Below are 21,851 nucleotides of genomic sequence, written 5' to 3'. Positions count from 1 at the left end.
GTTATAGGTACTCACAAAATATTTTCGATAAAGAGAACCGGCATGGGCCATCCTGTGAGGGACCAGGAGGACAGCCCAAACCTGGCCGTGGCCCTGTGTGGGGTCTGGTGGTCGGAGGCTCCTCCAGGGAAGTTTTAGATGTCTGTCTCTCTCACTCGTGAGACAGCAACCAGCCCAACTGCTCCGGACTTGGCCAATGCCTGACAGTGTCAGATCCAGCATGACACAGGCAGTGAGAGAATGAGAAGGGGCAGCGAAGGGTTAAGAAAGAAACTGAAGTCAAGAGATTTATGCACTAGGGGCCAAGGGCCTCACAGCCTCAAAGGACTGAGAGCCCTGAATCGGGCCACCGTGTGGCTTTTATTGATGTACACACAAGGAAGTAGCATTGTTTTTTTCACGGTCTGTGAGTCCCATACATCATACCAGAAAACTGATTCAAATCAATCACCCTTGCCTGCAAGCGGCCAGTATTGAAAGTCCCATGAGGTATTAGTAATTGTTGTATGTACCTCCACAAGGGACAAAACCTTTATACTGAAACTTACTGATAAGACTACATGGAGAACTGATGTTACCACATCATTGAATCTCTTCCCAAGCAGGATGTGGGAAGGAATGTAGCTACAGAGGCAGAAGCTCTCCTCAGCCGGGGGAAGGTGGGAGCCTGTGCCCACCTCTATCAACCCCATGAGTTCTCCAGATGGCCCCCATGCGACTGTGCCCGGCTTAGGTTGTTCCTTCCTTGAGGAATCTTACCCATCATTGACTAACCAGCCATCCTTTGGGGCCAAACAGGGAGACATTAGGTGTAAGCACAAAGGTGAAGCAAAGTCCATGACAGGATCCATCTCACAGACTTTCCTTTCTTTAGGGGCAAGTACGAGGGGACAGATGGGTAGGCTGCTGCGTGACAACATCTCTCCTTTTTTGTTTTTGAAGCATGAGAAACACAGACCTCGTGGATTTTTCATTCATTGCCTGTCGAAGGGCTATTTGTCTACTTCTGAACACTAAACAAAATAAACATAAAACAATAACCAGAATAGCAATAGCACCCGCAAACCCTCTACCTAAAGTCTTCATCCAATTGACAGGGTTTAAAGCAGAGAGTCCTTCTGCAGCTGCAGAAAGTGTCTCCTCTCCAGGGAGGAGTTGAAGCTTGGCATTAGACATCTGATCAACTTCTTGTTGTGGTTGTAAAATGTCCACAGTGAGATTGGGCATACGCCCCAGGAGATGGGCTTTTACCTCAGACCAAGGGGTATGAGTTTGATTATAATAGAAAGGAGTTACACAATAGGTAGATACATTCCACTCACATTTTAAAGTAATCATAGTACAGAGATTTTCCAATTGATCACCAAGAAATACAACAGTAGTTTCTAAATCAACTAATCTAACATTAATTTCTAAATCAACTAATCTAACATTAATTTCCTGATCTATCTTGTTGATTCCAAGATTTACTAGCATTTTTATGTCATTTTTGTACAAATTCAGTGGTCTGTACCATCTGGTGTAGAGCTACTCCAGAAACGGCAACTACAGTGGCTATAGCAATTATTCCCATAATAGCTTCAATTAAGACTCCAATAAATCTTTTGGTTCTTCCTGCGGTTGACTGTCAGGCTGGTCTTCGGTGTGTTGTTCATGATATTGTTTAATACACCCACAAAGGATGTCCTTCCAGGCCTGGAGAAACACCAGCATAACCTTGCCCCCATGTTAACAAGGTTCCTAACTGCCATTGATTAGTTTGAATATCTTTCCACCAAATGGGCACATTCTCCAAAGCTTTAGGACTATGGAGATTGTTAAAATGTCTTTCTGTAGCTGTGCACCCAAGATGCGGTTCAGTGCTAGAGTCAGAAGAATTCAAAAAATTTAAAGTAAACATGGCTTTAGCTAGCTGTGCTTGCGGGGGATTCTTGCTGTCTCCCCCTTTTTGTTTTGTTTCATGGCATTTAGTACTGTCTTCCTGCTGAGCCCAAACCTGTCCCACCCACTTGGAGCCACCACCAAGCCCAGAGAGCACCATCTCAGCCATGACCCCTGAATATCCCCATTACTTGGAACCCCCTACACCACCAACCCTGACCAGGATTGGATTCCAGGTACACCCAACAACGGCCAAAGAAGGGAGAAACTGTAGGGGGAAGGAGGGAGAGTGCAAAGGAAAGACACAAGGAGAGGGAGAAAATGAGATGTGGCTGGCAAAAGCCTACAGCACCTGGTTTTCCCCGGTGGTCTTCCAACCAACTACTCATTGGGCCCAACCCTGCTTAGCTTCTGAGACTAGAAGTGACAAGGAGCTTCACAGAGGTCATATGATTATCGACGATAGCAGCTGAGGCCGGGTACCCCAGAAGCATACGACATATGGCCCTGCCACTCCAGTCTCCATTCACCAGCAGGCTTTGGAACCGTGGGTCCCCAACCTCCTGAGCACAGGCTCTCCTGACCCATCAGCCAGTATTCCATGGGTCAGGTCCCCAGGCTGCATCTTCTGAGTTCCTTGGAGTTTGTGCACACTCGGGAGTGTGGCCAGTAGCATCACTGCCCCAAACAGCTGGAAGTGCTGGGAGGAAAGTCAAGTCTCCTGTATTTCTTTCTTTTTCTTTCTCTTATACACTCCTTTCAGGTTTATTAAATATCAAAACAAACTTTGTGATTAAAAAGCCATATGAGTTGTTAGACACGATCTATCACCCCTCCTTGAGAATCGCTGTGCTAGGATTTCTATCCCTTTCTTTTCTTTTCTTTCTTTTTTTTTACTAGTTTCACATGTACAAAACAATGTAATAGTTAAACATTTATCATTTATATCCCTCACACAGTGATAACCCCCTCCCTCAATCTACTACCCCTCTGACATCGCACAGAGTCATTACATTTCCACTGACTCTATTCCTAATGTTGTACTCCACTTCTTGTAACTACATATGCAATATGTATATATATATATATATATATATATATATATATATATATATATATGTATGTATGTATGTATAGCCACGCAGCAGCTTAACCATTTGATTCTTTCTACCTGCCACCAAAGAACAGAGAGTCTGTAAGATGGATCCGTTCAGGGACTTTGCTAAACCTTTGTGTTTGCACCTTATGCCTCCCTGTTTGGTCCCAGAAAGATGACTGGACAGTCAATGACGGGTAAGACTCCTCACGGAAGGAACAACTCAAGACAGACACAGTCACGTGGGGACCAACAGGAGAACCCATGGGGTTCACAGAGGTGGGCACAGCCCCCCACCTTCCTCAGGCTAAGGAAAGCCTCAGCCTCTGTGGCTGCATTCTTTCCCAAAACCTGCAAAAGAAGAGATTCAATGAGGTGCTCTCCATCTATTCATATGAATATAGGTTTTATTCCTTGGGGAAATTGAGACTTGTGGTCCAACTGTCCTCAGGCAAAGGTGATTGACTTAAATTGGTTTCCTATTATGATGTATAGGATTCACAGATCTTGAGATTGACAAGCTTTATCTCCTTTACTTCCGAACCATACTAATAAAAGCTGATGTGAGGCCAGATTCAGTGCTTCCAGTCCTTGAGATTGGGGGTCCCTTGGTCTGCTTAAACTCTATTCATAACTACTGTCTTTTCTTAACCCTACCCCACCCTTCTTGCTCTCCACAACTCTCGTCATGCGGGATGCGACATACATACATATATATTGTGTGTGTGTGTGTGTGTGTGTGTGTGTGATTGTAGTTGACATCCATTATGGCTTCAAAGTTGAACTTATGGACCTTGGGTTCAAAGACCATTGTATGAATTTGATTCCAAAGGCAATGGAAGTAAAAGCTAAAATATTTATTGTTCAGCTTTGAAGCCATAAAGAAGAATAAAGTATTCTTTTTTTTTAATTTATTGGGGTGACAATTGTTAGTAAAATTACATAGTTTTCAGGCGTACAATTCTGTATCACATCATCTATAAATCCCATTGTGTGTTCACCACTCAGAGTCAGTTCTCCTTCCATCACCATATATTTGATCCCCCTTACCCTCATCTCCCACCCCCCACCCCCCTTACCCTTTCGTAACCATTAAAGTATTGTCTGTGTCTATGAGTTTTTGTTTCTCATTTGTTTGTCTTGTTCTTTCGTTGTTTTTGGTTTATATATCACATATCAGTGAAATCACATGGTTCTCTGCTTTTTCTGTCTGACTCATTTCGCTTAGCATTACACTCTCAAGATCCATCCATGTTGTCACAAATGTTACTATATCATGTTTTCTTACCGCTGAATAGTATTCCATTGTGTATATATACTCCAACTTCTTTATCCACTCATCTATCGAAGGACATTTTGGTTGTTTCCATGTCTTGGCCACTGTAAACAAAGCTGCAATGAACATTGGAGCACACGAGTCTTTATTTATAGATATTTTCAGATTTTTTTGGTAGATACCCAGGAGAGGGATTGCTGGGTCGCATGGTAATTCTATTTGTAATTTTTTGAGGAAACTCCACACTGCCTTCCATAACAGCTGCACCAGTCGGCATTCCCACCAACAGTGTATGAGGGTTCCTTTTTCTCCACAGCCTCTCCAACACTTGTTACTATTTGTCTTGTTGATGATAGCCATTCTGACTGGGGTAAGGTGATATCTCATTGTAGTTTTTATTTGCATTTCTCTGATGATTAGTGATGTTGAGCATTTTTTCATATGTCTATTTGCCATTTGTATGTCCTCTTTGGAGAAATGTCTCTTCAGGTCTTCTGCCCATTTTTCAATTGGGTTGTTTGTTTTTTTGTTGTTGAGTTGCATGAGTTCCTTGTATATTTTGTATATTAGCCCCTTATCAGAGGCACTGTTTGCAAAAATCTTCTCCCATTCAGTTGGTTGCCTCTTTATTTTGTCGATGGTTTCTTTTGCTGTGCAGAAGCTTTTAAGTTTCATATAGTCCCATTCGTTTATTTTAGCTTTTACTTCCATTGCCTTTGGAGTCAAATTCATAAAATGCTCTTTGAACCCAAGGTCCATAAGTTTAGTACCTATGTTTTCTTCTATGCAGTTTATTGTGTCAGGTCTTATGCTTAAGTCTTTGATCCATTTTGAATTAATTTTGGTACATGGTGACAGATAGCAGTCCAGGTTCATTCTTTTGCACATGGCTATCCAATTCTCCCAGCACCATTTATTGAAGAGGCTGTCTTTCCTCGATTGTATGTTTTTAGCTTCTTTGTCAAAAATTATCTGTCCATATTTATGTGGTTTTATTTCTGGGTTCTCAATTCTATTCCATTGGTCTATGTGTCTGTTTTTCTGCCAATACCATGCTGTTTTGATTATTGTAGCCCTGTAGTACAAGCTAAAGTCAAGGAGTGTGACACCTCCGGTATTGTTCTTTTTTCTTAAGATTCTTTGGCTATTCGGGGTCTTTTGTGGTTCCAAACAAATCTGATGATCTTTGTTCTATTTCTTCAAAAAAATGCCATTGGGATTTTGATGGAGATTGCATTAAATCTGTATATCGCTTTGGGTATTATGGCCATTTTAACTATGTTGATTCTTCCAATCCATGAGCATGGAATGTCTTTCCATTTCTTTGTGTCTTCTTCAATTTCTTTCAAAATGTCTTATAGTTTTCAGCATATAGGTCCTTCACATCTTGGTTAAGTTTATTCCTAGGCATTTTATTCTTTTTGCTGCAATTGCAAAAGGAATTGTTTTTTGTATTTCTTTTTCTGAGATTTCATTGTTAGTATATAGGAATGCAATGGACTTTTGTACGTTGATTTTGTAGCCAGCAACTTTACTGTATTTGTTGATTGTTTCTAATAGCTTTTCGGTGGAGTCTTTAGGGTTTTCTATATATAGCATCATGTCATCTGCAAAGAGTGATAATTTAACTTCTTCATTCCCAATTTGGATGCCTTTTATTTCTTTCTCTTGCCTGATTGCTCTGGCAAGGACTTCCAACACTATGTTGAAAAGCAGAGGTGATAGGGGACAGCCCTGTCGTGTTCCTGAACGTAGAGCAAAGGGCTTCAGTTTTTCACCATTAATTATGAGATTAGCTGAGGGCTTGTCATATATGGCCTTTATTATGTTAAGGTATTTTCCTTCTATACCTATTTTATTAAGTGTTTTAATCATAAATGGATGTTGTATCTTGTCAAATGCTTTTTCTGCATCAATTGATATAATCATATGATTTTTGTCCTTTATTTTGTTTATGTGATGTATCACATTGATGGATCTGCGGATGTTGAACCATTCTTGTGCCCCGGGGATGAACCCCACTTGGTCGTGAAGAATAATCTTTTTAATGTATTGTTATATTCGATTTGCTAGAAGTTTGTTTGGGATTTTTGCATCTGTACTCATCAGAGATATTGGTCTGTAGTTTTCTTTTTGTGTGTGTGTTGTTCTTACCAGGTATTTTTATCAGGGTAATGTTGGCCTCATAAAATGAGTTAGGGAGTATTGTCTCTCCTTCAATTTTTTGGAAGAGTTTGAGCTGTATTGGTATCAGATCCTCTTTGAAGGTTTGGTAGAATTCCCTAGTGAAGCCATCTGGTCCCAGACTTTAGCTTTTGGGAAGGTTTTGGATGACTGATTCAATTTTGTTACTGGTGATTGGTCTGTTTAGATTTTCCAGTTCGTCATGGTTCAGCCTTGGAAGGCTATATGTTTCTAAGAACTTGTCCGTTTCTTCTAGGTTATTGAATTTGGTGGCATATAGTCCTTCATAGTATTCTTGGATGATCCTTTGTATTTCTGTGGTGTCCATGATAACTTCCCCTTTTTCATTTCTCATTTTGTTAATTAGTGTCTTCTCTCTTTTTATCTTAGCAAGTCTAGCCAAAGGTTTGTCAATTTGGTTAATCTTTTCAAAGAACCAGCTCTTTGTCACATTAATTTTTTCTATTGTCTTTTTGTTCTCTATTTCATGTAGTTCTGCTCTGATTTTTATTATTTCCTTTCTTCTCCTGACCTTAGGTTTCATTTGTTCATCTTTTTCTAGTTCTTTAAGGTGTAAGATGAGGTTATTTATTTGGGATTTTTCTTCTTTCTTGAGATAGGCCTGTAATGAGATAAATTTCCCTCTTAAAACTGCTTTCACTGTATCCCAAAAATTTTGGTAGGATGTATTTTCATTGTCATTTGTTTCCATGTATCTTTTGATCTCTCCTCTAATTTCTTCTTTGACCCAGTCGTTCTTAAAAGTATGTTGTTTAATCTCCATGTATTTGTGTTTTTTCCTGCTTTCTTTTTGCAGTTGATATCCAATTTCAAAGCCTTGTAATCAGAGAATATGCTTGGTATGATTTCAATCTTCTTAAATTTGCTGAGGCTGATTTTATGTCCCAATATATGATCTATCCTTGAGAGTGTTCCATGTACACTAGAAAAAAATGTATAGTCTGATGTTTTAGGATGAAGTGCTCTATAAATGTCAATTATGTCCATTTCATCTAATTGTCATTTAGGGCTGCTATTTCGTTATTTATTTTCTGTTTGGATAATCTATCCATAGCTGTCAATGATGTATTTAAGTCCCCTAGTATAAGTGTGTTTTGGTCAATTTCTCCCTTTAGTTGTTAGTAGTTGCTTGGTATATTTCGGTGCTCCCTGATTGGGGGCATAAATATTGATGACTGTTATGTCTTCTTGTTGTATAGTCCCCTTTACCATTATGAAATGTCCATCTTTGTCTCTTGTTATCTTTTTCACCCTGAAGTCTGTTTCATCTGATATCATTATGGCTACACCTTGTTTTCTCTGGGTACCATTTGCTTGGGGTGTCAATTTCCACCCTTTCACTTTGAGTCTATGCTTGTCCTTGTAGCTGAGATGTGTCTCTTGGAGACAGCATATGGTTGGGTTTAGTTCTTTGATCCAATCTGCTACTCTGTGCCTTTTTATCGGTGAGTTCAGTCCATTTACATTTGGGGTGATTATTGATATGTGAGGATTTCCTCTCATTCTAGCTTTAGTTTTCTGGTAAGACTGTGTCTCCATTGTTTCTTTGCCTTTTTGTTGTTGTCTATTGTTTCTGTGTGGTGGTATTCTATGATGTTTCCCTCTGTTTCTTCTTTTATCACAGTATATAGTTCAGTTCTGGATTTTTTTTGAGTGTTACCCTTAAGTTTATGTAAAAGAAAGTTTGATATTTACAGTATTCCATTTTCTTCAGCACGCTTACTTTCTCCATTCCCATATTCCGGTTCAGGCCTTAACTCTCCCCCTTTTTATGCTTTGGTTGCCACAAATTGTCCCTGTTGATAGTGGTCGAATAGCCTCCTTCAGTATTTCTTGTAGTGCAGGTCATGTATTAGAAAATTCCCTCAGCTTCTGCATGTCAGGAAAGGTCTTTATTCCTCCTTCATATCTAAAGGATATCTTTGCTGGATACATTATTCTTGGCTCATAATTTCTCTCTTTCAATAGTTTGAATACTTGGTTCCACTCCCTCCTGGCTTGTAGAGTTTCTGCTGAAAAATCTGATGAAAATCTAATGGACTTTCCTTTGTAGGTTGCCGTCTTCTTTTCCCCAGCTGCCTTGAGGATTCTTTCTTTGTTGTTGATTTTAGACAGCTTCAATACAATGTGCCTTGGAGAAGGCCTGTTGGGATTGAGGTGATTAAGTGTTCTATTTGCTTCTTGGATTCGAGGATCCAGTTCTGTCCACAAGTTTGGGAAGTTCTCATCGACAATTTGTTTGAATATATTCTCTGTTCCCTTCTCTCTTTCTTCTCCTTCTGGTATGTCCATTATTCTTATATTGCTCTTTCTGATGGAGTCAAAAGTTCTTGTAGAGTTCTTTCATTTCTTTTAAGTCTCAAGTCTCTTTCTTCTTCCATCTGTGTAATTTCCAGGTTTCTATCTTCGATGTCACTTATTCTTTCCTCCGTCTGGTCAACTCTACTACCTAAGCTGGTTATTTCATTCTTAATTTCTTCTATTGAGTTCTTAATTTCCAGAAATTCTATTTGGTTGTTTTCTAAAATGTCAATCTCTTTCTTAAAATGCTCATGTTGTTCTTTGATTGTGTTTCTGATTTCATTAAACTGTCTTTCTGTGTTTTCTTTCATCTCGTTGAGTTTTTTCAGAACTGCAACCTTGAATTCTCTGTCATTTAAGTCACATATTTCCATATCTTTAAGTTTCTTTTCTGGAGACTTTTCACTTTCTTTCTGAGCTGTCTTGTTGCCTTGGTTATTCATGGCCATTACTGATTTATTATTTCTCTTCCTAGACATCTACAGGAGTGGCTTCTACAACAGGTTGATAGGAAGAGCTCTTTCTTTTGTTTTCCAGTACTTGTCGGGAGAATGTTTTATTTTCTCTCTGACTGCAGCCTGTTTTGTTTTGTTTCTCTCACACAGTAGTGCTATGTTTTCTCTGCACTATTCCAGCTTCTCACACAATGGGGGGATTCCCTGGGAGACGGGCTTCTCCTCTGTTAATAGTTCGTCTAGGTCACAGGGCGCAGTGTCCTGGTGGGTATGCGGAGAGCTTTTGAAGTTCCAAAGGTCTCTTGCACCAGATTCAGAGCCCGTATGTTTCAGCAGTTCTGTTTACTCCTGCAGGGATCCACCCAGATAGGTGGGGCCAGGGGTGGGGTGAGTTGTGAGAGGTGGCCCAGAGCAATAGCGGTGACCACCACCACAGGCGGACCTGCTTCCACAGCAACCTCCCCTTTGTCGGAACAGTTGGGCTGCGAATCTGTGTCTGTGGTCCACAGTTCTCAGAACAGCAAATATTCTGTTCTTTTGATCTGACACTGCTACTGTTCCACTTCTAGCACTGGGCAGGTGGGGGCGGGGCGAGCTCTGGGAGGGTCGGGAGGGGGCGGCTAGTCTCAGTGCCTAAGGCTTCCATTCACTGCTCAGCAGTGAGGGCTTAAAACATGGTTTTCAGCCTTTTTCCCTCAGTCATTTCTCCGAGGTCTCTGCCGTGAGCGTTGGGTTCAGCCATGTTATATGCTGCCCCCTCAGCCCTGTGGGCCATAAGCGGAGCCCTAGCAGTCCGAGTTCTTCCCTCTCCCGCAGCTGCGGTAGTTCCGGGAAGCAGCGAGCTTGGAGCACTGAGCTAGGTCTGCGTCCTGCGCCCACGCGGCTCCGTCTCCGCACTTCTCCCTCTCTTCCCCCCCACCCTGGATTCGCCCTCCTGTAGGTGAATTCAGTAATGGGCCTCTTCGTCTTGCCGGTCTGCTGTGCAGGGAGTCCTTTGTGGAGTTATTGTTGTTCGATTACTTGTAAATTCCAGGGGAGCTTTACAGAGGCTCACTTCACGCCACCATTTTGATGATTCTAGTGCCCGCAGAATGAAATCTTACCATTTGCAACATTATGTTAAGTGAAATAAGTCACACAGAGAAAGACATATACCATATGATCTCACTTATATGTGGAATCTAAAGAAAAGAATAATTAAATGAACCAATCAGAACAGTCCCAGAGACATAGAGGGAAAACTGAGGGTTGCTAGATGGGACGGAGGTGGGGATAAGGGAGAAGGTGAGGGGATTAGAAAGCACAATCAGTAACCACAAGCTTGCCACGGGGGTGCGAAAGTCAATTTGGGGAATGTAACCAATAATGTTGTAAAGATTTTGTAGGGTATCCGGTGGACACTTGTCTCATTAGGGAGACCACCTCAGGGATGATGTAGATGCCTGATCACTGCACTATACACCAGAAGTCTCCTGTATTTCAATGAAGTCACAGAACTGTCTGCCCTTCTCTTACTCAGTATGCATTGCTCATTCCAGGCATTCCACAAAGCCAGCCATGATGCAGGCTGGAATTTCAGCAGTAGCACTAACAAGGCACAGCGAGAAACACAGCATCTTACAGTGACCAGTCACGTGTTGGACTGGAAACTCCCAGAGCACAGTGAGACTGTGTTGGGTCTCAGCACCCAGAACCAGAATGACTATAGCTGTCATCATGGAAACTTTCTGGTGACTTATCTTCAAAGATGGTCACCCATTGCTCTTCTCTTTATACAAACTCAACACACACACCGGGCTTACCCACAAAGAATGTACATGCAAAACACATATGCATACATATGTATATGCACGTGTATGTACACAATCAAAAGATCTCTGTAGGATGGACCCCTGTATTCACCACACTAGTCAGTGAATGGGATATTTCCAGCCGCCCAAAAGCCACTGGTGTCCCTCCTGAGAAGAAGCCCTCTCCCCAGGGTGACCGGTACCCTGATTTTTACGACAATTATGTCCTGCTAGGACTCACAGTTTAACTCCCAGGTGGGCACCTCTCAGCTGAGGCACTGAGTTTGCCTGTTTTACTGCATGCAGATGGATTATGGTGCACGTCCTGTTTGGGGACTGGCTGCCTGGACAATTCACCCTGCTCCCAGGAGCAGCCAGGGCTCATGCATTCCCATGGCTATTTAGTGTTATGTGCATAGGCCACGTTCATCCATTCTCTTGGTAGACACACTAGGCCCATTCCAGCTTGGGTTCTGGGAGCACAGGGCCCAGGCTGTGTAGCGTTTCCCTGACAGCTGGCGCTTACACTTAGAAGCAGAACTCCGGAGTCAAAGGGTGCTCTGACATTCTTGGGTAAAGCCACCATCTTTTCTATAATGGGACACTTCTGTGTGTCAGGCCCTGTGCTGAGCCTGGAAGGTGGGTGGAGGCAGCGTTAATCAAAGCATTAGTCAAAGAAATCTAAGTCCCACACTGGAGCGGGCTGTCGGGGAAAAGCAGGCTGCTTTGAGAGGGATGAAGCGGGAGGCCTGGCTGAGTTTGCAGAGGGTGGTCAGAGATGCCCCCTAGTTAGGGACAACTGTTGACAGTGAACGCTGCGCAGGAGGTGCTAACTGTGTGAAACACTCTAGGCAGGATGAAGGGTGTGCGCAAAGACTCTGAGGCTGGAGAGGGTGTATCAGTCACTCTGGCTATCAGATCAAAGTACCACAGAGGGGAAGCTCAAACAACAGAAATGTGTTTTCTCACAGTTCTGGGAGATTGACACCAGTGCGCACTGCTGTCTCTTCCTCCTCTTGTTAGGGCACTAGCCCCATCGGATCAGGGCCCCACCCCTACGACCTCATTTCACCTCCAGCACCTCCTCACAGGCTCTGTCTCTAAGCTCAGCCACACTGGGGGTTAGGGTTTCGATATCTGAATTGGAGGAGGCCAACATTCAGTCTCCAACAGGAGGTGAGGGGTGTTTGGTAAACTGGAGCCTGTGAGGGGAGAGAGGTTAGGCAGCGTCTGGGTCATTTGTTGTGTAAGAAACTGCCCAGAAATGTAGTGCTCTAAAACAATAATCTTCCTTTATTTACTCAAGATTTCACAGTTTGGACGGAGCCCAGGGGACTACTCCTGTCTGTCCCATGCGACATCAGCTGAGGCCTTACTCACAATGGCTGACACTGGGAGGTCAGCTGGGGTGACGCCCAAGGGCCTCGGTCCGCCTTCATGGGGATACGTGGGCTTCTTCCTCTCAGCATGGTGGCTGGTTTAGGAGAGCAAGAAAGCAAATATTGCCAGTGTTTTAAAGGTTAGGCCAGAACCTGGCAGGAGTGTCATTCCTGCCATTGTAGAGGTGACAGAGCCCAGGTAGAGCTACTTGTCTTTTTGGGTAAGAAAAATAATATATATTTCAGGTGTACAATATGATGTTTTTGTCTATATAGTGAAATGACTACTATGGTCAAGCTAATTACCAATACATCTCCTGACACAGTTACCATTTGCGTGTGTGTGTGTGTGTGTGTGTGCGCGCGTGTGTGCGTGTGCGTGTGTATGTGAGCACCTGAAATCCTGTCTCAGCCAATTTCCAGTATACACTACAGAATTGTTAAGTAGAGTCACATGCTATACATTACATCTCTAGACTTACGCATCCTACATAACTGCAACTTTCTACCCTTTGACCAACATCTCCGCATTTCCCTCGCCTCCAGCCACTGGTCACAATACAGACCTCATCATCTCTTAGCCAGCTGTGGCAATAAACACTGTCATCTTTTATGTTTCGCACCATCTCCTCGGCTATACATGATCTGACAATTAAGTTCTTGAATATGTTGCTAACCTTTTTTAATATCAGAGTGATTATTCATTATGAATTTGTACCAACTGGACAAACAGTTAACCGAGTTTATGACTTGAAAGTGCTGAAAAGGCTGCATTAAAAGTTAGACGGCCTGTACTTTTCACCAACGATTCATCGTTTTTGCATCACGACAATGCACCAGCTCACACAGCACGGTCTGTGAGGGAGTTTTTAGCCAGTGAACAAATAACTGTTTTGGAACACCCACCATACTCACCTGATGTGGCCCCCAATGACTTCTTTCTTTACTCAAGGTAAAGAAATAATGAAAGGAAGACATTTTGATGACATTCAGGACATCAAGGATAATACAACAGCTCTGATGGCCATTCCAGAAAATGAGTTGCAAAATTGCTTTGAAGGGTGGACTAGGCTCTGATGTCGGTGCGTATCTTCCCAAGGGGAGTACTTCGAAGGTGACCATAGTGATATTCAGCAATGAGGTATGTAGCAATTTTTCTAGGATGAGTTCGTGAACTTAATTGTCTGACCTCATATATCTCCTTGCTGTTGAAGCATGTATTGGTCAGGTCTTTCTCCAAGCAAACATAACCCCAAATAGTTAAGGCACTTGGTAAAAGCACACAAAAGATGTGACAGTCTGGGCAAGCTGTCCCAAATGCCACTGTCCGTTCTGTGGTTTGTTCCTTTGTGGCCGATGCATGGCGGTTCCGTGACTCGGTTTGCAGTGGAGGATGTGCGTTTCTCAGGAGTGAGGTCTGTGGCTTTGATCGGCTTCTCTACCAGGACATAGCCTCCGACCCACAGGTTAAGGGCTGAGTCCCTCAAGACTGCCCACCCCATTCAGACGCCAATCCAAAGTCCAGGTGGTCACCTGTGCTACTGACTGACTGCCTGTCAATCATAGGTTCCCATGCCCCTCCACCTTGGGTTTGATTAATTTGCTAGAGCAGCTCACAGGACTCAGGAAACTAGATTACTAGATTACCAGTTTATTATAAAGGATATTAAAGGATACCGACCAACAGCCAGATGAAGAGATACATGAGGCAAATTCCCGAATGTAAGAGCTTCTGTCCCTGTGGAGTTTGGGGGTTACCTTGGTGGCACATGGAAGTGTTCTGGTTCTCCAACATGGAAGCTCCTTGAACCCTCTTCTGTTGGATTTCCTGGAGGCTTTATTAGATAGTATGATTCATTAACTCACTGGCCACTGGAGACTGATTCCACCTCCAGCCCCACTGCCCCCGATTCATAACCGGCTTCCCCAGCAACAAGCCTTCATTTCATCCTTAGGTGCTTTCCAAGTGTCACCCCATTAACACAAACCCAGTGGTGGCTGAAAGGGACTTATTAAGACCAACAAGAACTCATTTCACCTTTATAGCTCTGAAGTGATTTCAGGAAGTGAAGGCAAGAGACCAAACACTTAAAAAATTCTCATTGCTCAAATCTCTCGGGAAATTCCAAGGGTGCTGTGAGCCAAGAACCCCGGATGAAGACAAAATATAAATGAGAAATATATTTTGGTCACCCCAAGGACCTAACACCCTCAAGTTATGACTCTTATGTCAATTTATACCAGCTTAATTTCAAGAACATATTGAAACTCTGCTCCCTCACAGCTCCAAACCCACCCAGTTATTTATGTCACCAAATTACATCTTTATGCATTTTGTGTTTCAAAATATAGGCTAATAATTGTTTTCTTACACATTGGTCTCTTAAGTAGAAAACACAAAGTAGAGCTACACACCAATGTTACAACAATACCAGCTTTTGTAAGTGTCCATTCATTTACTTTGTGTAGAGATCTTCATTTCTTCATAATGCTTTGAGTTACTGCCTAGTGTCCTAGTGAGTTACTGTCCTAGAGACCTGTCCCACAAGAATGCTCTTCATGTGGGGCAGGTCTAGTGGTAAAGAACTTTGTCAGCTCTGGTGTATCTGCCAATATCTAAAATTTTACCTTGTTTTTAAAGGACAGTTTTGCCAGAGATAGGATTCTTAGTTGACAGCTCTTTTCCTTCAATGCGTTGAATACATCAACCCACTGCCCTCTGGTCTCCATGGTTTCTGATGAGAAATCTGCTCATGAACTTTTCGGCAAATATAGCTATGAACGATACCTACTCTCGGCTTTATAGATGTTCGTAATGTACCTTATCCAGTCCTATGTAACAGAACACTTTCCTGTAATGTCGTGATATCACTTAAGTTGTAGCATCATTTTGAGAACATCGGAGTTTAAGAAAAAGAAATTGAATATTTTAAGTGCAGACATTATAAGATCTTCAAGAGGACTTCCGGAAAAATGGCGGCGTGAGGTGAGCCTCTGTAAAGCTCCCCTGGAATTTACAAAGAATCGAACAACAAAAACTCCACAAAGGACTCCCTGCACAGCAGACAAGCAACACGAAGAGGCCCACTACCGACTGAAATCACCTACAGGTGGGAGATCGCGCGAGTGGAGGGAGGAGGAAAGGGAGAAGCGCGCGGAGACGGAACCGCGCGGGCGCAGGACGCAGACCTAGCTCAGTGTGCCGAGCTCGCTGCTTCCCGGAACTACCGCAGCTGCGGGAGAGGGAAGAACTCGGACTGCTAGGGCTCCGCCTGGCCCACAAGGCTGAGGGGACAGCATATAACACGGCTGAACCCAACGCTCACGGCAGAGACCTCGGAGAAAAGACTGAGGGAAAAAGGCTGAAAACGGTGGTTTAAGCCCGCACTGCCGAGCAGAGAACGGAGCCTTAGGCACTGAGACTAGCCGCCCCCTCCCTCCCCTCCCACAGCTCGCCCTGCCCCCACCTGCCCGGTGCTAGAAGCGAAACAGTAGCAGTGTCAGATCAAAACAACAGAAAATTTGCTGTTTTGAGATCTGTGGACCGCAAATACAAATTCACAGCCCAACTAGTTCCAGCAAAGGGGAGAGAGCAGTGGAAGCAGGACCGGTTGTGGTGGTGGTCGCCGCCATTGCTCTGGGCCACCTCTCACAACTCACCCCGCCCCTGACTCCACCTATCTGGGCGGATCCCTGCAGGAGTAAACAGAACTGCTGAAATATACGGGCTCTGAATCAGCAGCTGGAAGAGCTTTGGAACATCAAAAGCTCTCCGCATACCCACCGGGACACTGCGCCCTGTGACCTAGACGAACTATTAACAGAGGAGAAGCCCGTCTCCCAGGGAATCCCCCCATTGCGTGAGAAGTTGGAATAGTGCAGAGAAAACATAGCACTACTGTGTGGGAGAAGAAAAATAAGTTGCAGTTGGAGAAATAATAAAACATTCTACCAACAAGTACTGGCAAACAAAAGAAAGACCGCTTTCTATCAACCTGTTGCAGAAGTCACTCCTGTAGATGTCTAGGAAGAGAAATAGTAAACCAGTAATCGCCATGAATAACCAAGGCAACAAGATAGCTCAGAAAGAAAGTGAAAAATCTCCAGAGAAGGCACTTAAAGATACAGAAATATGTGACTTAAATGACAGAGAATTCAACATTGCAGTCCTGAAAAAACTCAACGAGATACAAGAAAACACAGATAGGCAGTTAAAGGAACTCAGAAACTCAATCAAAGAACAGCATGAACATTTTACGAAAGAGATTGAAATCTTAAAAAAGAACCAAATAGAATTTCTGGAGATTAAGAACTCAATAGAAGAAATTAAGAATGAAATAACCAGCTTAGGTAGTAGAGTTGACCAGATGGAGCAAAGAATCAGTGACATCGAAGATAGAAACCTGGAAATGACACAAATTGAAGAAGAAAGAGACTTGAGACTTAAAAGAAATGAAAGAACTCTACAAGAACTTTCTGACTCCATCAGAAAGAGCAATATAAGAATAATGGGCATACCAGAAGGAGAAGAAAGAGAGAAGGGAACAGAGAATATATTCAAACAAATTGTCGATGAGAACTTCCCAAATTTGTGGACAGAACTGGACCCTCGAATCCAAGAAGCAAACAGAACACCTAGTTACCTCAATCCCAACAGACCTTCTCCAAGGCACATTGTATTGAAGCTGTCTAAAATCAACGACAAAGAAAGAATCCTCAAGGCAGCCAGGGAAAAGAAGAAGGTAACTTACAAAGGAAAGCCCATTAGATTATCATCAGATTTTTCAGCAGAAACTCTACAAGCCAGGAGGGAGTGGAACCAAATATTCAAACTATTGAAAGAGAGAAACCATGAGCCAAGAATAATATATCCAGCAAAGATATCCTTTAGATATGAAGGAGGAATAAAGACCTTTCCAGACATACAGAAGCTGAGGAATTTTCTAATACACGACCTGCACTACAAGAAATACTAAAGGAGGCCATTCGACCACCATCAACAGGGACAATTTGTGGCAACCACAACTCAAAAAGGGGAGAGTAAAGGCCTGAACGGAATATGGGAATGGAGAAAGTAAGCGTGCTGAAGAAAATGGAATACTCTAAATATCAAACTTTCTTTTACATAAACTTAAGGGTAACCACTCAAAATAAATCCAGAATTGAAATATATACTGAAATAAAAAAGAAACAGAGGAAACATCATAGAATACCACCACACAGAAATAATAGACAACAACAAAAGGCAAAGAAACAATGGAGACACAGCCTTACCAGAAAACTAAGGATAGAATGACAGGAAATCCTCACATATGAATAATCACCTTAAATGTAAATGGACTGAACTCACCAATAAAAAGGCACAGAGTAGCAGATTGGATCAAAAACTAAACCCAACCATATGCTGTCTCCAAGAGACACATCTCAGCTACAAGGACAAGCATAGACTCAAAGTGAAAGGGTGGAAATTGACACTCCAAGCAAATGGTACCCAGAGAAAATCAGGTGTAGCCATAATGATATCAGATGAAACAGACTTCAAGGTGAAAAAGATAACAAGAGACAAAGATGGACATTTCATAATGGTGAAGGGGACTGTACAACAAGAAGACATAACAGTCATCAATATTTATGCCCCCAATCAGGGAGCACCGAAATACACCAAGCAACTTCTAACAGAACTAAAGGGAGAAATTGACCAAAACACAATTATACTAGGGGACTTAAATACATCATTGACAGCTATGGATAGATCATCCAAACAGAAAATAAATAACGAAATAGTAGCCCTAAATGACACATTAGATGAAATGGACATAATTGACATTTATAGAGCACTTCATCCTAAAACATCAGACTATACATTCTTTTCTAGTGTACATGGAACATTCTCAAGGATAGACCATATATTGGGACATAAAATCAGTCTCAACAAATTTAAGAAGATTGAAATCATACCATGCATATTCTCTGATCACAAGGCTTTGAAATTGGATATCAACTGTAAAAAGAAAGCGGGAAAAACACAAATACATGGAGATTAAACAACATACTTTTAAAGAAGGACTGGGTCAAAGAAGAAATTAGAGGAGAGATCAAAAGATACATAGAAACAAATGACAATGAAAATACATCCTACCAAAATTTTTGGGATGCAGCGAAAGCAGTTTTAAGAGGGAAATTTATCTCATTACAGGCCTATCTCAAGAAACAAGAAAACTCCCAAATAAATAACCTCATGTTACACCTTAAAGAACTAGAAAAAGAAGAACAAGTAAAACCCAAGGTCAGAAGAAGAAAGGAAATAACAAAAATTAGAGCAGAACTAAATGAAATAGAGAACAAAAAAAAATAGAAAAAATTAATATGACAAAGAGCTGGTTCTTTGAAAAGATTAACAAAATTGACAAACCCTTGGCTAGACTTACTAAGATAAAAAGAGAGAAGACACTGATTAACAAAATCAGAAACGTAAAAGGGGAAGTTATCACGGACACCACAGAAATACAAAGGATCATCCAAGAATACTATGAAGGACTATATGCCACCAAATTCAACAACCTAGAAGAAATGGACAAGTTCTTAGAAACATATAGCCTTCCAAGGCTGAACCATGAAGAACTGGATAATCTAAACAGACCGATCACCAGTAACGAAATTGAATCAGTCATCCAAAACCTTCCCAAAAGCAAAAGTCCGGGACCAGATGGCTTCACTAGTGAATTCTACCAAACCTCCAAAGAGGATCTAATACCAATTCTGCACAAACTCTTCCATGAAATTGAAGAAGAGACAGTACTCCCTAACTCATTCTATGAGGCCAACATTACCCTGATACCAAAACCTGGTAAGGACCACACAAAAAAGAAAACTACTGACCAATATCTCTAATGAATACCGATGCAAAAATCCTAAATAAAATTCTAGCAAATCGAATACAACAATGCATTAAAAAGATTATTCATCACGACCAAGTGGGGTTCATCCCGGGGCACAAGGATGGTTCAACATCACAAATCCATCAATGTGATACATCACATAAACAAAATAAAGGACAAAAATCATATGATTATATCAATTGATGCAGAAAAAGCATTTGACAAGATACAACATCCATTTATGATTAAAACACTTAATAAAATGGGTATAGAAGGAAAATACCTTAACATAATAAAGGCCATATATGACAAGCCCTCTGCTAATCTCATAATTAATGGAGAAAAACTGAAGCCCTTTGCTCTACGTTCAGGAACACGACAGGGATGTCCCCTATCACCTCTGCTTTTCAACATAGTGTTGGAAGTCCTTGCCAGAGCAATCAGGCAAGAGAAAGAAATAAAAGGCATCCAAATTGGGAATGAAGAAGTTAAATTATCACTCTTTGCAGATGACATGATGCTATATATAGAAAACCCTAAAGACTCCACCAAAAAGCTATTAGAAACAATCAACGAATACAGTAAAGTTGCCAGCTACAAAATCAACGCACAAAAGTCCATTGCCTTCCTATATACTAACAATGAAATCTCAGAAAAAGAAATACAAAAACAATTCCTTTTGCAATTGCAGCAAAAAGAATAAAATACCTAGGAATAAACTTAACCAAGGATGTGAAAGACCTATATGCTGAAAACTATAAGACATTTTGAAAGAAATTGAAGAAGACACAAAGAAATGGAAAGACATTCCGTGCTCATGGATTGGAAGAATCAACATAGTTAAAATGGCCATATTACCCAAAGCAATATACAGATTCAATGCAATCCCCATCAAAATCCCAATGGCATATTTTAAAGAAATAGAGCAAAAATCATCAGATTTGTTTGGAACCACAAAAGACCCCGAATAGCCAAAGCAATCTTAAGAAAAAAGAACTATAATGGAGGTATCACACTTCCTGACTTTGGCTTGTACTACAGGGCTACAATAATCAAAACAGCATGGTATTGGCAGAAAAACAGACACATAGACCAATGGAATAGAATTGAGAACCCAGAAATAAAACCACATAAATATGGACAGATAATTTTTGACAAAGAAGCTAAAAACATACAATGGAGCAAAGACAGCCTCTTCAATAAATGGTGCTGGGAGAATTGGATAGCCACGTGCAAAAGAATGAAACTGGACTGCTATTTGTCACCATGTACCAAAGTTAATTCAAAATGGATCAAAGACTTAAGCATAAGACCTGACACAATAAACTGCATAGAAGAAAACATAGGTACTAAACTTATGGACCTTGGGTTCAAAGAGCATTTTATGAACTTGACTCCAAAGGCAATGGAAGTAAAAGCTAAAATAAACGAATGGGACTATATGAAACTTAAAAGCTTCTGCACAGCAAAAGAAACCATTGACAAAATAAAGAGGCCACCAACTGAATGGGAGAAGATTTTTGCAAACAGTGCCTCCGATAAGGGGCTAGTATCCAGAATATACAAGGAACTCATGCAACTCAACAACAAAAAAACAAACAACCCAATTGAAAAATGGGCAGAGGACTTGAAGAGACATTTCTCCAAAGAGGACATACAAATGGCAAATAGACATATGTAAAGATGCTCAACATCACTAATCATCAGAGAAATGCAAATCAAAACCACAATGAGATATCACCTCACCCCAGTCAGAATGGCTATCATCAACAAGACAAATAATAACAAATGTTGGAGAGGCTGTGGAGAAAAAGGAACCCTCATACACTGTTGGTGGGAATGCAGACTGGTGCAGCCGTTATGGAAGGCAGTGTGGAGGTTTCTCAAAGAATTACGAATAGAATTGCCATATGACCCAGCAATCCCTCTTCTGGGTATCTACCCAAAAAATCTGAAAACATTTAGAGATAAAGACACGTGTGCTCCAATGTTCATTGCAGCTTTGTTTACGGTGGCCAAGACATGGAAACAACCAAAATGTCCTTCGATAGATGAATGGATAAAGAAGTTGTGGTATATATACACAATGGAATACTATTCGGCAGTAAGAAAAGATGATATAGGAACATTTGTGACAACATGGATGGATCTTGAGAGAGTAATGCTGAGCGAAACAAGTCAGACAGAAAAAGCAGAGAACCATGTGATTTCACTGATATGTGGTATATAAACCAAAAACAACAAAAGAACAAGACAAACAAATGATAAATGAAAAGGTCACTGAAGCATCCTACAAATTTTAATTTCTAATAAAGGAAATATCTGCCTTTAATATTCCACATAAACAAAAAGCTCTTTGAGGTCCTTTTTCTTTTTTCCAGAGTAAAGCGGTCTTGACACCATTAAGTGAGAAAACCATGTGGCTTATGCCCAGCTGTGATTGTTCCTATCTTGCTCGGACCTCATAAAGCACCATCGTGATGGAATTACAAAAAGTCCTATATGAAGTCCTGGCAGGGCTGAGGTTTTTGTCCTTATAACCCAGGAGGCTGATTTGTGGTGCCCTGTCAGAGTTGGACCATTTAGCTTG

This window comes from Rhinolophus sinicus, linkage group LG09, assembly GCF_036562045.2.
Source record: "Rhinolophus sinicus isolate RSC01 linkage group LG09, ASM3656204v1, whole genome shotgun sequence".
NCBI lineage: Eukaryota > Metazoa > Chordata > Mammalia > Chiroptera > Rhinolophidae > Rhinolophus > Rhinolophus sinicus.
This window is presented reverse-complemented; position numbering follows the sequence as displayed.